Source organism: Onychomys torridus, chromosome 3, assembly GCF_903995425.1.
Source record: "Onychomys torridus chromosome 3, mOncTor1.1, whole genome shotgun sequence".
Classification (NCBI taxonomy): Eukaryota; Metazoa; Chordata; class Mammalia; order Rodentia; family Cricetidae; genus Onychomys; species Onychomys torridus.
Window position 1 is genome coordinate 1,067,440 of NC_050445.1, and position 13,144 is coordinate 1,080,583.

Sequence of the window (13,144 nt, forward strand, 5' to 3'; positions counted from 1 at the left end):
CCCCCACATACACACACTGGGCTGGTTCGTGCTGGGTGAGTCCAGCAGCTCAGCAGGCGATGGGGCAGGTGCAGCACACACATTTCATGGTCACAGTCAGGAGATCTTGTTCCTGTACAGACTAAACTCCAAAGTGCCGAGGGTCGGAGTGGGAAGTGGGTGATGTTGGGTCCAGGGACAACACAGGCAGTTGTATGGTGGGGTAGGGTTCTGGCCAACTCTGAACATGGTATAAACTGAGATCTGAGCCCAAAGATCTAAGCAGCAAGTCTTGGTAGCAGAAGTATCCAGGAGGAAAATCTTGTGAACACACAACACTTGTGAGTGAGACCCGTGACACGAGAAAACACAGTACACATACATGAAACATCCATGATGCCTCTTATCCTGAGCACCTATGCTTCCCTTTGCCTAACTCCTACTCTACTGGTCCTTTCTAGGTGAAATTCACCCAAGCCCCAGCACTGGTGCCCCTGCTGATGAAGAACACACAGCGACTCAGCCCCAAAGCCTCTCTCTGTGCCTCTGTCTCAACAGGAGAAAAAAAAAAGCTACTCCCAATTTCTGCCAATGCCTTCCCATCTGAAGAACCAAAAGCAATTAATCCCCTGGACAGCAAGGATCTCTCCGAGTCCTTCCAGCCTCTCAGGGGTCCCAGGTGTAAGCCAGACCTCTGGACTCTGACCTCACCTCATCTTCTAGGCAGCAAAAAGAATAGAACATAGCTCTCAAAGGACAGGCTACAGTCACACAGAAACTCCCACAGACCCAGGAATGGCCCATGAGATGCCCTCTAGATTCCGTGTGTGTGTGTGTGTGTGTGTGTGTGTGTGTGTGTGTAGTGTAAGTATATGTGTGGTGTGAGTGTGTGTGTATGTGGGTGTGGTGTGTGAGTATATGTATGGTGTGAGTGTATATGTGGGGTGTGTGTATATGTGTGTGTGTGTGAGTGTGTGTGTGTGTGTGTGTGTGTGTGTGTGTGTGTAGTGTGAGTGTATGTGTGGTGTGAGTGTGGTGAGTATGTGTGTGAGATGTGAGTATGAGTGTGTGTGTGTGTGTGTGTGTGTGTGTGTGTGTGTGTGTTTCTTGGCCTCTAGCACATACTGCTAACCCGGTGCCTGCCCCAGCCCCGCTTCTTCCTGACAGTTACACGTAAAGGATGTGGTCTAGGTTGGAGATGCCAAGGCGGAAAAAGGACATTTTGGTACCAACACTTTATTCCCGCCTTACTTCTTCCCTAATGCCTCAAGGCACCAAGAAGAGCTTCCAGACACCACAGAGCAGCACGGGGAAACACCACTAAGCCTGGCCTGAGACACCGCCTGGTTAACTCGACACCCGAACAGAAACTCCCAAGAACACAGAGCTGCCCCCACTTCAGTCAGACTTCGCCTCATAACCATTCTACGGAGTCCTAAAAAGAACCTCTGGGAACACAGAGCAACTATGGCCGGCAGATCTACTCCACGCTGAGGGAAAAACCAGTTGTCACATGCGCCAGGTGAGGAGACCTGTGGTGGCCAGGAAGTAGGAGAGGAGCTACACCAGTGACTGCGTGTGTCCTAGAGGTCTGTGTCTGTGTGTCTTGGTGGGTGTACTTAAGTACTCAGAGAGTCAGGGTGCATGCATTTGCCCAGAGCTACCTACCTGGTTCTCAGGCTGGAGGTAGCCCTGGCATTGACCAAGTATCAAGAATTTGACCTGTATAGCAGCAGTGTAAACTGAAACAACATCTTGGATCCTCCCAGAGTTTTTAATGAGTGCACTCAGAACTGTGAGCGCGGTGAAGATGAGCTACCAACTCTGACCACACCCCTTGCTACCTCTGGCCTTCTTTTTAGTCTTTACATGGATCTCTCCCTGTTCCAGTATTGGGTACCAGATGTTGTTTGAATCTTAGATGGTTTTTTAATTTAAAAAAACCCAGAGCCAGATATCAAGGTGAAAGCTGAAAGATCAGAGAAGCAGAACAAGCCAGCCACTAGTTCTTACCTCTATGAAATCCTCAGTCTAAAGAGAGTGAGTTCCTGTTTCCTCATGCCTTATATATCTTACTGTGTCATACTTTATTACTTCCTGGGATTAAAGGCATGTGTCACCACTGCCTGGCTCTGTTTCTCTCATGTAGCCCGGTGTGGCCTTGAACTCACAGAGATCCAGATGGATCTCTGTCTCCTGAGTGCTAGGATTAAAGGTGTGTGCCACCACTGCCTGACCTCTCTGTCTAATTTGGTGGCTGGCTTTGTCCTCTGATCCCCAGACAAGCTGTATTTGGGTACACAATATATCACCACAGTAGCTTGCTGAGTGGAGAGCAAGTTCCACAGTGATGACACATGGGCCTACTCTTTCAAATGGGACTGAGGGCACATCAGGGAGTCCATAGGCACATCTGAGTAAGTCCCAAGACAGAATCCCCTCACATGGTTGGTACTCAACACCGCTCTGCCCACTGAATTCTGTGTCTCTCCCATAGTATTTGGTGACATTGCTGATAGCAGGCTTCTTACACATAACCCATTCTGAAGATTCCCAGAAAAGGTCACACCAGGGAGTTCCACAGACTTCTGATTCAAACTTCTTCCTAGAGGACCCACCTGTGGCACTCAGAGACTCTGTAATCATGTAGCCCATGTACAAAGGTCCCAACTACATCGGACACTGGATCCCTGGACACAAGGTCTGCCTGGTGCTTCCTCCTTTCAGCTACAATGGAACACATAATTCCGTGGGAAGAGTCTATCCCCAGCTCCTACCTAAAAACCCCAAGTCCCCGTAAGGACAGTGTCCACCATTGTATAAACTTCAGAGCTGTGGATAGCTCACATACACAAATGTATGGCCAGGGAACCCACTCCTACTGCACTCTCATATCCCAAAAGACCTTTTACGACCTGAGCAAAGGAAGCCCACAAGACACCAGACTTCTCTATCAGATGAGTGTTTCAATGTCTGAGGCTTTCAGCCCTTTCATGCAGGGAAATTGTCCCACCTCAATGATGGACATGCAGAAGGAGGCTACTGTGGGAAATCTAACAAAATCACCAATACCTTTACCTGGTCATGTTCTAGCATTGAAGGCTTATCCCTAAAGATCTCTCTTTAAACACATGGGGCATTGTGTGTGCTGAGGCACTGTGGTGCTGTCTGTAACAGTAAGTCTGGTAACAATAGACTTTCCATCTGTATAGGGGAACCAGTCAATACGTTAGGGCATGGCTATACCCTGGTGCCAGGTGATAGAGAAAACTGTTATGAGTGTTGACAGTCTGGAGACTGACAGGAAACCCCTGCAGGATATATTAAGTGGGAGAAGAAACTGGCGGGGAATCACAAGCATCATATGCTAACTTTGGGGAAAGAATGGGGGGATACTAAAGATCTGGATTATAGGAACAGAGAGCAGAAGGTGTTGAGGTATCTCAAAAAGCTGAAAGATAAGGAACCAATTTTCCTCTCCCTAGGAACATAGCCTTGAAGGGGTGGAGGTGGAACAAAGGCTCAGTCAGGAAAGTGCTTGCCACCAGGAGTGAAGACCTGGGTTCAGATCCCTGACACACATGTAAAATGGAACACAGTGAAGCAGGACAGCCACCAGAACTGGAATTAAAGGACAAAGACAGGCAGATCCTGGAGGCTTCTCGACACCAAAGTCTTCCAGAATCAGTGAGTTCCAGGTTAAGTGAGAGAGAGGGAAGGAAAACAGCCCAGAACTAAGATGTTGCACACAATGTGTGGAAATGTTCACAGCATCCTCTACACTATAGAGTCTACAGACTAAAGGACAAATTGCTAAATGACAGTGTGTGGCCCTGAGTGCAGTTAAGCCCAGGCCAAAGACTGATAGTCCCTTTGTGGGGGATGGTTCTAGCCAACTTTGACCAGAAGAACAGGATATGTACTAGGCATAAAGAGACAAATGTGAAAGTTTGCCTTCAGGGAAGAAGCCAACAGGAAGTTCAAGCCTCAGGGTTGTGCCACTCACACTTGTGAGTGGGACATGTGACCTAAGAAAACACAATTCCAAACAATGCTTGAGATCTGTGCCCAGCTGCTCACCATTCTTTTGCCTAATTCCTCTTCTACGGTTAAATTTTAAAGCTGAGTGTGGTAGCACATGACTTTAATCCCAGCACTGGGGAGGCAGATCCAGGTGGATCTCTGAGTTCAAGGCCAGCCTGGTTTACAGAGCGAATTTCAGGACAGCTAGAGCTACATAGAGAAACACTGTCTTTAAAAAAAATTGTTTTTAATCGAAATGCACCTAAGTCCTCATCCTCATCAGAACTTCTGGCTGTACCCTGAACCCCTGTAACGCAGGCCCCTGAGCCCCTCACTGTGCCTCTATAGCCAGCTTTCTCTCCCAAAGGTTTCTAATCTGGGGAACCAAAAGCAGTTAGTTACCTATTTTAGAAAATACCACTCAGACTCCTTCCACCCACTCTCAGGCCATGAGTTAGGCCTTGACCTCATTCTGTCTTCATGAGTGAGAAATCCTGCTAGAGACCCAGAGGGAGCCTTGAGTGGAAAGCAGAGGTCAGATGGAGTCTTCCAGCATCAGTGACAAGTGCAAGGCTTCAGAGAGGGACTTTCATCTGAGGCCCAGGAATATTACAGTCAGGTTAGGATCTGCAGAGACAAGGCCAGATGCCAGTGACAGTAGTCTGCTCCCATGCAAAGCCAATGTTTCCCAGGGACTCCGTATTTGGTAGGGGTAGGCAGGAAGCCTTGTACAGGAAAGGATAGGGCAGCAGGGCCTGAGGTCTTTCAGTATCACAAGCATCCCTGCCTCTCTAGCCATGGGGAATTGGCTACATTTACAGTCATCAGGTGTGAATTCCCACCTATTGAGTGGGTCTTACATACATTTAGATGGCTGTCCATCACCCCAGGATAGATGCTACTATTGCACCATACAGGATGTCTTGCCAGGCCATTCATTATTTGTTTGTGAGCTTTACAGTTGAGTAGGACATTGATAGTTTTTCTTCCTTGGGAGCTTGAACAGACCTTGTATAATAGTAAGACCTGATCTTTAAGTAGGAAGCTTCCAGGCCAGATGCAGTTGGATTTCTTCAAGTCTTGTATCTGAAGGGTGTGGTGTTTTCAGCAATTGAGTCTTGCCTTCAAATTGTGAGAAGCAGCCAATGGCAATGGCAATAGCCTCCACTATTCTGGGAGTCTCTTGGAGTCTTTTGGACATCCTCCTGATCAATAACTCAAGGGGAAGTTTTTCATGACTGGCACTGCGGTTGTTGTTAGTCAACAGCTCCTTGAAAGAATCAATATCACCTGGTGTGGTATAGTCCATTTAAGTGTGTGTGTGTGTGTCTGTGTCTGTGTCTGTGTCTGTGTCTGTGTCTGTGTGTGTCTATGTGTCTGTGTGTCTGCGTCTGTGTCACTGTGTAGTGTAGTGTGGTTTTCAGTAAGCTTATAAAATGTTTCCCTGTAACAATGACATCATGAGGTTTGCAGGCAAATGGATGGAGCTAGAAAAAATCAGCCTGAGTGAGGTAACCCAGACTCAGAAAGACAAACATGGTATGTACTCACTCATAGTAGAATACTAAATGTAAAACAAAGGATGACTAGACTGCTACACAACTCCAGGGAGGCTACCTAGAAAACAGGACCCTAAGAAAGACACAAGGATCACCCAATGACAGAGAAATGGATAAGATCTACATGAGCAAACTGGACGTGAGGGGTAGGGGTAATGAAGGGCAAGGGTCGAGGGAAAGAGAGCTTAGGGGAGCGGGAGATCCCAGCTGGATCAAGAACAGAGAGGGAGAACAAGGAAAAAGAGACCATGATAAATGAAGACCCCATGGGAAAAGGTAGAAGCAAAGTGCTAGAGAGGTCTCCAGAAATCCACAAAGATACCTTCACAATAGACTACTGGCAATGGTCAAGAAAACGTTTCCCTGTGGCTTTTTTCAAACATTATTATCGCTCCATTTCATCTACCTTTCCCGCTTGTATCATGCTCCCTTCCTGCACTTTGAATATTTAACCTAAATCTCAGCATGCAACCCCCAAGATGATCATCTGTTGAATCAGAAAGGGAATTTTCCTATGACTACAGCCCTCTGGCCCACCAGAACACAGGCCATTAGGAGCCCTTGAGGACCAAGCCTTGGGCTGCTGTGACTCATGGTGCACCCTGCTGAAGAATGTTCCCCACTGTTATAACACCAAGAGGGGAAGCAATGGGAGATACCTAGATAAGAAAGAATATAAGAGATTTCCAGAAGAGGGAGGAAACAGGTGGATGCACACAGGGGTCTGGACAGCTGTGGGTGAGGACCCAGAGACTCCAACTCTGGCTTCAGCTGGGTAAGGGAGGAAGCACAGTCAGGGGAGATAGACAGGGCTTAGAGACAGTGTGCTCTGAGTTCTGGATTAGAGAGAGAAATATCTAAGTTCTATCCTTTCTTCTGCTGAGTTCCAGAGCCATGGGGCTGGCACCAAGGAGCTTAGCGCTGGGCTGCATGGCCGTCATCTTGGTTCTACAGATGGCCATGGCAGAGTACCCCAACTGGATGCTGAATGACAAGGCCCAGGTGTTTGCAGACCTGAGCGTCCAGGAGATAGAAGTCGTGCACAGCTTCCTGATGAGCAGGGCGGAGCTGCAGCTGCAGCCATCTGGCACACAGGCTTTAGATAAGAACTCTATATTCCTCATTGAGATGCTGCTGCCCAAGAAGAAGGATGTCCTAGAGTAGAAACAAGATAAGGAACAAGATGTTCTGGACAAGAAGCCCATGTTGTCAAATTCACTGGTGCCCAGGAGTGCCCTAATGTCATTGAGTTGGCTCTAGGGACCCTGCCATAGTCCTTCTGTATAAGAGAAATGTCTCCCAGGCCAGTGAAATAAGAATCTTGGGCACCTAGACCCATGTCCATGGAAGAGTATGTCTCCCCTACCACTGAATCAAGGAGGTCAGCACAACCTTGCATTCATTCATCCTTGACATCACTAACTTCTCACTAGAGGATCTTTACCCATGTGGCCCCCCACAGTGTAGAGTCTAGCCATCAGGCCACCCAGTTTTTCTTGCAGCACACTGTGAAAGACCACCTACTGCAGCCCACAGGGTTTGAGATTCTTATGGGTCATGGGAGCACAAATGTCCAGAACTGGAGAATGGAGCAGCTCTCATATAAAGACAAGTTCTACAACATCCCAGAAGAACTGGCTCAGAAATATACAGATGGAGATGCAGACATGGTGGTCCTTGAGGACCCACTGTCCAAGAGCACAGAGAAGCCATCAATATTTAACAAGCTTAGTGGAGAATTCCCAAGCCTCTTCAACAAGTCTGGCCCCCATGTGGAACAAGCCACTAGTCCCTGATACAGTCCAGAAGAAAACACTGTGTTCTAGCAAGGCTGGAGCTGCTCCCTTTGGGAATGAGCATATTGCCTCCAAGGTCAGTGTTCAAGGGGCTATGGCTGCGCATAGTGAAGACACACGTGCAGGAGAGCTGATCAAGACCACATACATAGCGGGGGCCTGGGCGGTGTCACCCATGAATCAGCTCCCCTGCAACAGACTGTCCAAACCTTCCTAGAGTTCATCCACTACTATGACGCTAATAGCTTTGTTCATTATCCATAGTTCCTCTTCATCTTTGAGAAGGCCATTTTTGACACCAGCTTCACAGGCAAATTCGACTCATATGAGGGACTGAATAGACACATGCTCATACTGCAAACAACTTCAGCAATATACAATTTTTATTACATCTGGGACTTTATTTTGTGCACTAATCGCATGATCAAAATACACACCTCCAGCTAAGTTCACACCACCCCATACACCAGCCTATATAACCAGAACCACCCGTGAGTTCCCCTGTAGTCTTTGAGAATTTCCTTCAGAACAATGAGAGTACTGAAGACCACCAGGTACCAGGCCCATCCCTCCCTTTCCTCCTGTGGCCTTGTCATTACCCTCTAACTTAGCCTGTCCCTAGTCTTAGGAGTGTGGCCAGTGTGTAGAAGGCAAGTTCAGAGGTCATGAAAGATGAGCCAACCTCTTTTCAATGGGGCTGAGGTCATCTGGAGGAATCTGTAGACACATATAACAATGTCCCAGCCATTGTGTCCTGCACATGACCGTAGTCAGCACTTCCTTGCCCACTAAAGCCTTTGTCTCTCCCATAGGATTTGGTGGCCTGGGTGACAGTGGGCTTCTTGCACAAGGCTCCTTCTGAGGTTGTTCCCAACATGGCCTCACCTGGAAACTTCATAAGCTTCTTGCTCCAACCTTTCAATTTCTTCTATATAACCATATTATTTCTTCAGGGACACCCAGGTACAACAGACATACCAGACACTGGATCCTCAAGTACAAGGTCTACCTGATGCCTCTTCCTTTCAACCTCCATAGGACCTACAACCCTGTGTCAAGTGTCCAGTCCCATCTGCTGTCTAACGGTCTCAGAGCCCCACAAGGACAGATAGTAAACCCTCAGCTTCCACCACACCTGCTACTTCCTAGAGCTGTGGAAGACATCGGGCCATATACTAAGATGGGTGGCTATGGGATGGATTCATGCTTTTCTACTGTACCCCAAAAGACCTCCATGTCCAGGGCAAGGGAAGCCAAACAAGATAATGAATTTTTGTGTTAAATGAGTTTTTCCGCTGTGAGGCATTCTGTTTGGATCTCTTTCATGGAAACTCTGGGTGAATTTTCCCACCTCACTGATGATATACCTAAGGAAGCTGTATATGTGCAGCTACTTGTGTGTGCATGTATGCATGCATGCATATGTGTGTGTGTGTGTGTGTGTGTGTGTGTGTGTGTGTGTGTGTGTGTGTGTGTTCATGTGTTTCCACTCCAGCCACATAATGGGTAGCCTGACCAAAAGCCACCCCTTCCTTTATCCTGTTTTTGCCAGTTGACCAATGGTGCTGTGCATGCAGTGGGGACTCGGTGACTCTTGCTGAATGGGAGCAGAGGCAGCTGGGAGGCCACAGAATGGGACACTGAGGAGGCTTCAAGAAAGCCAAGAAAACAAAGGAACAAGAAGGTCATTCCAGGATGCTCTGAGGGGACAGAGGACAGCACCACCAAGAGGTGGAGTCTCTGAGCTGAAGCAGGAAGAGTCACTGACTGCTTAGTTCTCCCTTACCCTAGGGCTCCCTTGCCCCTTGGTCCCTCCCCCTGTCACCCACTTACGTCAGAGGAGAGGGTTCTAAACTGCCCTTCCTCATCTTCTTCCTCCTGCGCAAAGCAAAATGACATTTGGAGATAAGAGATTGCAAGGAGGGAGGTCAGCCATGAAGGACATGGAGACACAGGGAAAACACGCTCCCTTCTGTAGGACTTGGGCTATCTAAAATGACTGCAGCAGATCAATGGTAGGCAGAGGTGGTTCTGCGGGGGGAGGGGAGGAGGCAGGGAGAGCTTCACTAAGAACACTCCCCAACACCGTGGTGGCAGGATTCACTGGATGCACAGCAAGATGAACTTCAGCACACATGGGTTTGGTGTGGCAATGGTTGTGTCTCTGTGGCTCAGCAGTTGTTACACATGGACCATACTGGTGGATGCTGATAGCGGGGAGGCTCGGGCAAAGCGTCAGAGACACAGGGTAGCTCTCTATCCCTCCCCCTCCTCCTCAAACAGCTATGATGCTAAAACTCCTCTAAAAACTGAAGTGTACGGACCCATCAGCACTCCTGCACAGGACAAAGAGGGAGTCATGGGCCTGTTCTTCCCTGGGGAGCTTTAGCAGTTCATGGTTGCTGGAGTCATAGTCCTTGGTGATGAAGCCACTGATAAATTACCCCTGTCAAGTAAATAGTCATCAAATGTGCTTGTGCAAGCAACCTCATTAACTCAGTGAGCAACCTCATTAACTCAGTGAGCGACAAGAAAAAGGCATGAAAGTAGGAAAGGGGATTGTTGGGAGAAGGAAACCATTGAGTTTCCATAGGAGGGGATAATGGATTGATGGTTAAAGTACATGTTATAGAGATGTGAAAATGTGAACAAACAAATTTTTAAAAGAACAAGAAATCTGAGTTGGGTATGGTGGTGCATATTTTAATCCCAGCACTTGAGAGGCAAAGGCAGGCATATTTCTGTGAGTTCAATAAATCAATATAGCTCTATTAACAAATATAGATCAATATAACAAATTCCAAACTAGTCAGGGCTATATAGTGAGCCCTATCTCAAACCAAAACATTAAGTCCAGGTCCTCACAAGATCTAGCCCATCAGAACCCTGTCATGGAAAGAGAGAGGGCCTCACTGGGACCCAACCTCCCTGAGAATGAGAGAAAGAGAAATTTTCTTCAGTGATGTATCCTCCAGCAAGTTGCCCATAATCATATGTGCATCTCTCCCATGCTATTGTAAGCAACTGTAATAAAACTCATTGGGTCACCAAAACAAAAAGATATGAAAGCAAAAGAGGCCAGTTGTAAAGTGGACGGGGATGTGCAGCAGTTAGAGAGAAACAGGAATTTAAATTTTTATTTACTATTCATTAAATATATATTTATTTGTTTTATTATGTTTTTGTGTGTAAATACATTATAAATACATTATGTATATTTATATAATATATTTACTTAAAAGTAAATAAATATTTATGTGTATTAAATGTGTTTAAATCAAATCTACTCCCCTCCAATTCTTTGCCCCATGTCACTAATTTTTCCTCTTCATGTGCCCTTTGTTTTTAATACCTACTGGGTCCACTTAGTTCTGCTCATATGTACATGAGTGTGAAATCACCTACTAGAGCATGAGTAGCCTCTCAGGGCCCATATTCCTGGAGGAAACTGACGATCCCTTCCCCAGCCGCCATCAGTTACCAACAGTGCCTCAGGCAGCGGGGGGCTTCGTCAGCTCTCCCTACTCAAGCTAGGATTTGGGCTGGCTTGATTTTGTGTGTGTCTGTGTGTGCAATAAGAGCTGACATGAGTTCCTGTGCTCAACTTTCCCAGCATGTCCGCAAACACTGGTTCTCTGAAGACTCATACTTCTTTAGCTCTTAGAGTTTTCCTGCTCCCTCTTCTAAGATGGTTTGGAGCCTGGTAGGGAGGAGATGTAACATAGATGTTCCTTTAGAGCTGGGCATTCCATGCTCTCTTAATCTCTAGATGTTGACAGGTGTGGGTCTACTTCTACCATCTACTTCAAAATGACGTTTCTTTGATGAGGAATGAAAGATGCACTAATCCGTGGTATAAAGATATGAACTTGGGGGACTGTGCCCATTTAGTAGAACAGTAGTACTAGGTTTTTCACTAGGGCCTGTGACCTAGCCAGCCATGGGGATTTGACCCAGTTAACAGAATCAGGCATAGGATCCATCCTGAACAATATAGCAAATTTGAGACCAGCCAGGGTTATGTCCAAAGTCAACTCAGGAAGTTCCTTGATGGGGTAGGATTTTAGCTAACTTTGAAAGGAGATAGGGTATAAATTTGGCAGAGAACTAAGTGAGAAAGCTTACCTGGAAGGAAGAAACCCCAGAAAAACTGGGCACCTTGTGATCACACAGGCTGTTCCTGAGATTTATGAGAGGTGCATAAAATACAAGACCTTTCCAAACAAAAAGCATCCTTATGCCCAGTTCCTGTGGTCCATGTCCCTGGTGAGTACCGATACTTCCCTTTGCTGAATTCCTATTCTCTAAGCCATTTTTAGGTGAAATCCACCCAGGTCCCTGCAAATGTGCCCCATGCTGGTGTAGAAGGATGCCTCTGTCTCAACAGGAGAGAGAGTTTTCTCCAGATTTCTGACAATGAAAGAAACAAAAGGAAGTTAACCTGTGATAGCAAGGATCTCTCAGAATCATCCATCCACCCTGAGGACCAAGCCATAGGCCAGGCCTCTGGACTTCACCAAACCTGCAGGAGGGAGCAGTACAGCCAGAGACCCAGAGGAACCATTGAGTGGGATGGCATGGTCAGAAAGAGCCATGTGGGGTCAAGGAAATTGTGTGAGGTCACTTCTGTGTAGATAGGTATACAGGAAAGAGCTTCCTGCAGGGGCTCAGCAGCATCCAGATCAGGTTAGGGTCTGGAAAAACCAGGGCTGGTAACAGTTAACAGCCTGGACACAAGAGACAAAGGTTCCATACACTCTGCATACAACTTGACAAGACAGCCCACCTCAACCTCAAGTACAAGGAACAGCATGACAGCCAGCGTGGCAAGACGTCCTTCACTCTGCAAATACACAGTAGATTCCTGTCGTTTGGGGGACTTAGTTGAACAGTAAAAACTCTGGCCGTGCCTTCCCCCATGGAAAGAAAGGAAAGCATATCCTGACTTACTACTTGGGATGACCTTGGAGTGCTCAAAAAGCCTTGACTACCCCGCTATGAGAACAGAGAAGGCTGAGCAGAGCAGAATTCTCCCTATCCTTGCTTCACAACCTAGACCTAGCCCAGCCAGCCTGCAGGGCTCAGAACCTCCAGTGTGCTGAGGTCCACACTATCATCAAGGTTCACCTTAAAGAGAAGCCTGACCAACATGCTGTGTATTCCAGAAAGCCGGTGTGGTTCCACACATTCACACTTACTGCCAGCTTCATTCTCCCCACAGCCTTAGGGACATGCATGTTACTGCTACCTTTTCCATTTCACAGCTGAGGACAGTGGAAGCCCAGAGAATTGAACAAAGTGGGCATGGTCACACAGTAGTTCTTAGTGTTGTGATTTCCCAGGACTTGATCCCAGGCAACTAGAGCCCAGAGCCTGCACGTTGAACATCCACACTGAATTTCAAAATGCATCCTGATAAAACTTGCCTTAAAAAGGGAGTTTTGCTGTCAGCACAGTCTGGTCCCCATCCAGGACAGAAGTACTTTGATGCCAATGAGGACCAAGACTCTGTTGCTGTGGCTCACCCTGTCCCTAGCTGATAAATGCAACCCCACAGAGAAAACACTGAAAAAAAGAGAAACACATGGTTCTTATCTAGATAAGAGAGAGTATAAGAGACTTGAAAATGAGTGGGGGAAACAGCTACATGCACAACAGGAGGCCTGGACAGCACTGAGAACAGCCCTGGCTTCGTCCAGATAAAGGGATGGAATTCACACAAGAACTGAGTGCTCTGACTTTGTGTGGGAACTACCTAAGTGCTCTCTCCTCTGCTGTTTCAGAGCC

General features: G+C 47.1%; 1 pseudogene; it reads left to right on the forward strand.

Annotated features, from left to right (window-relative positions):
* Positions 1-6,455: 6,455 nt before the first annotated feature.
* LOC118579484 lies at positions 6,456-7,574 on the forward strand (annotated as a pseudogene).
* Positions 7,575-13,144: the final 5,570 nt, after the last annotated feature.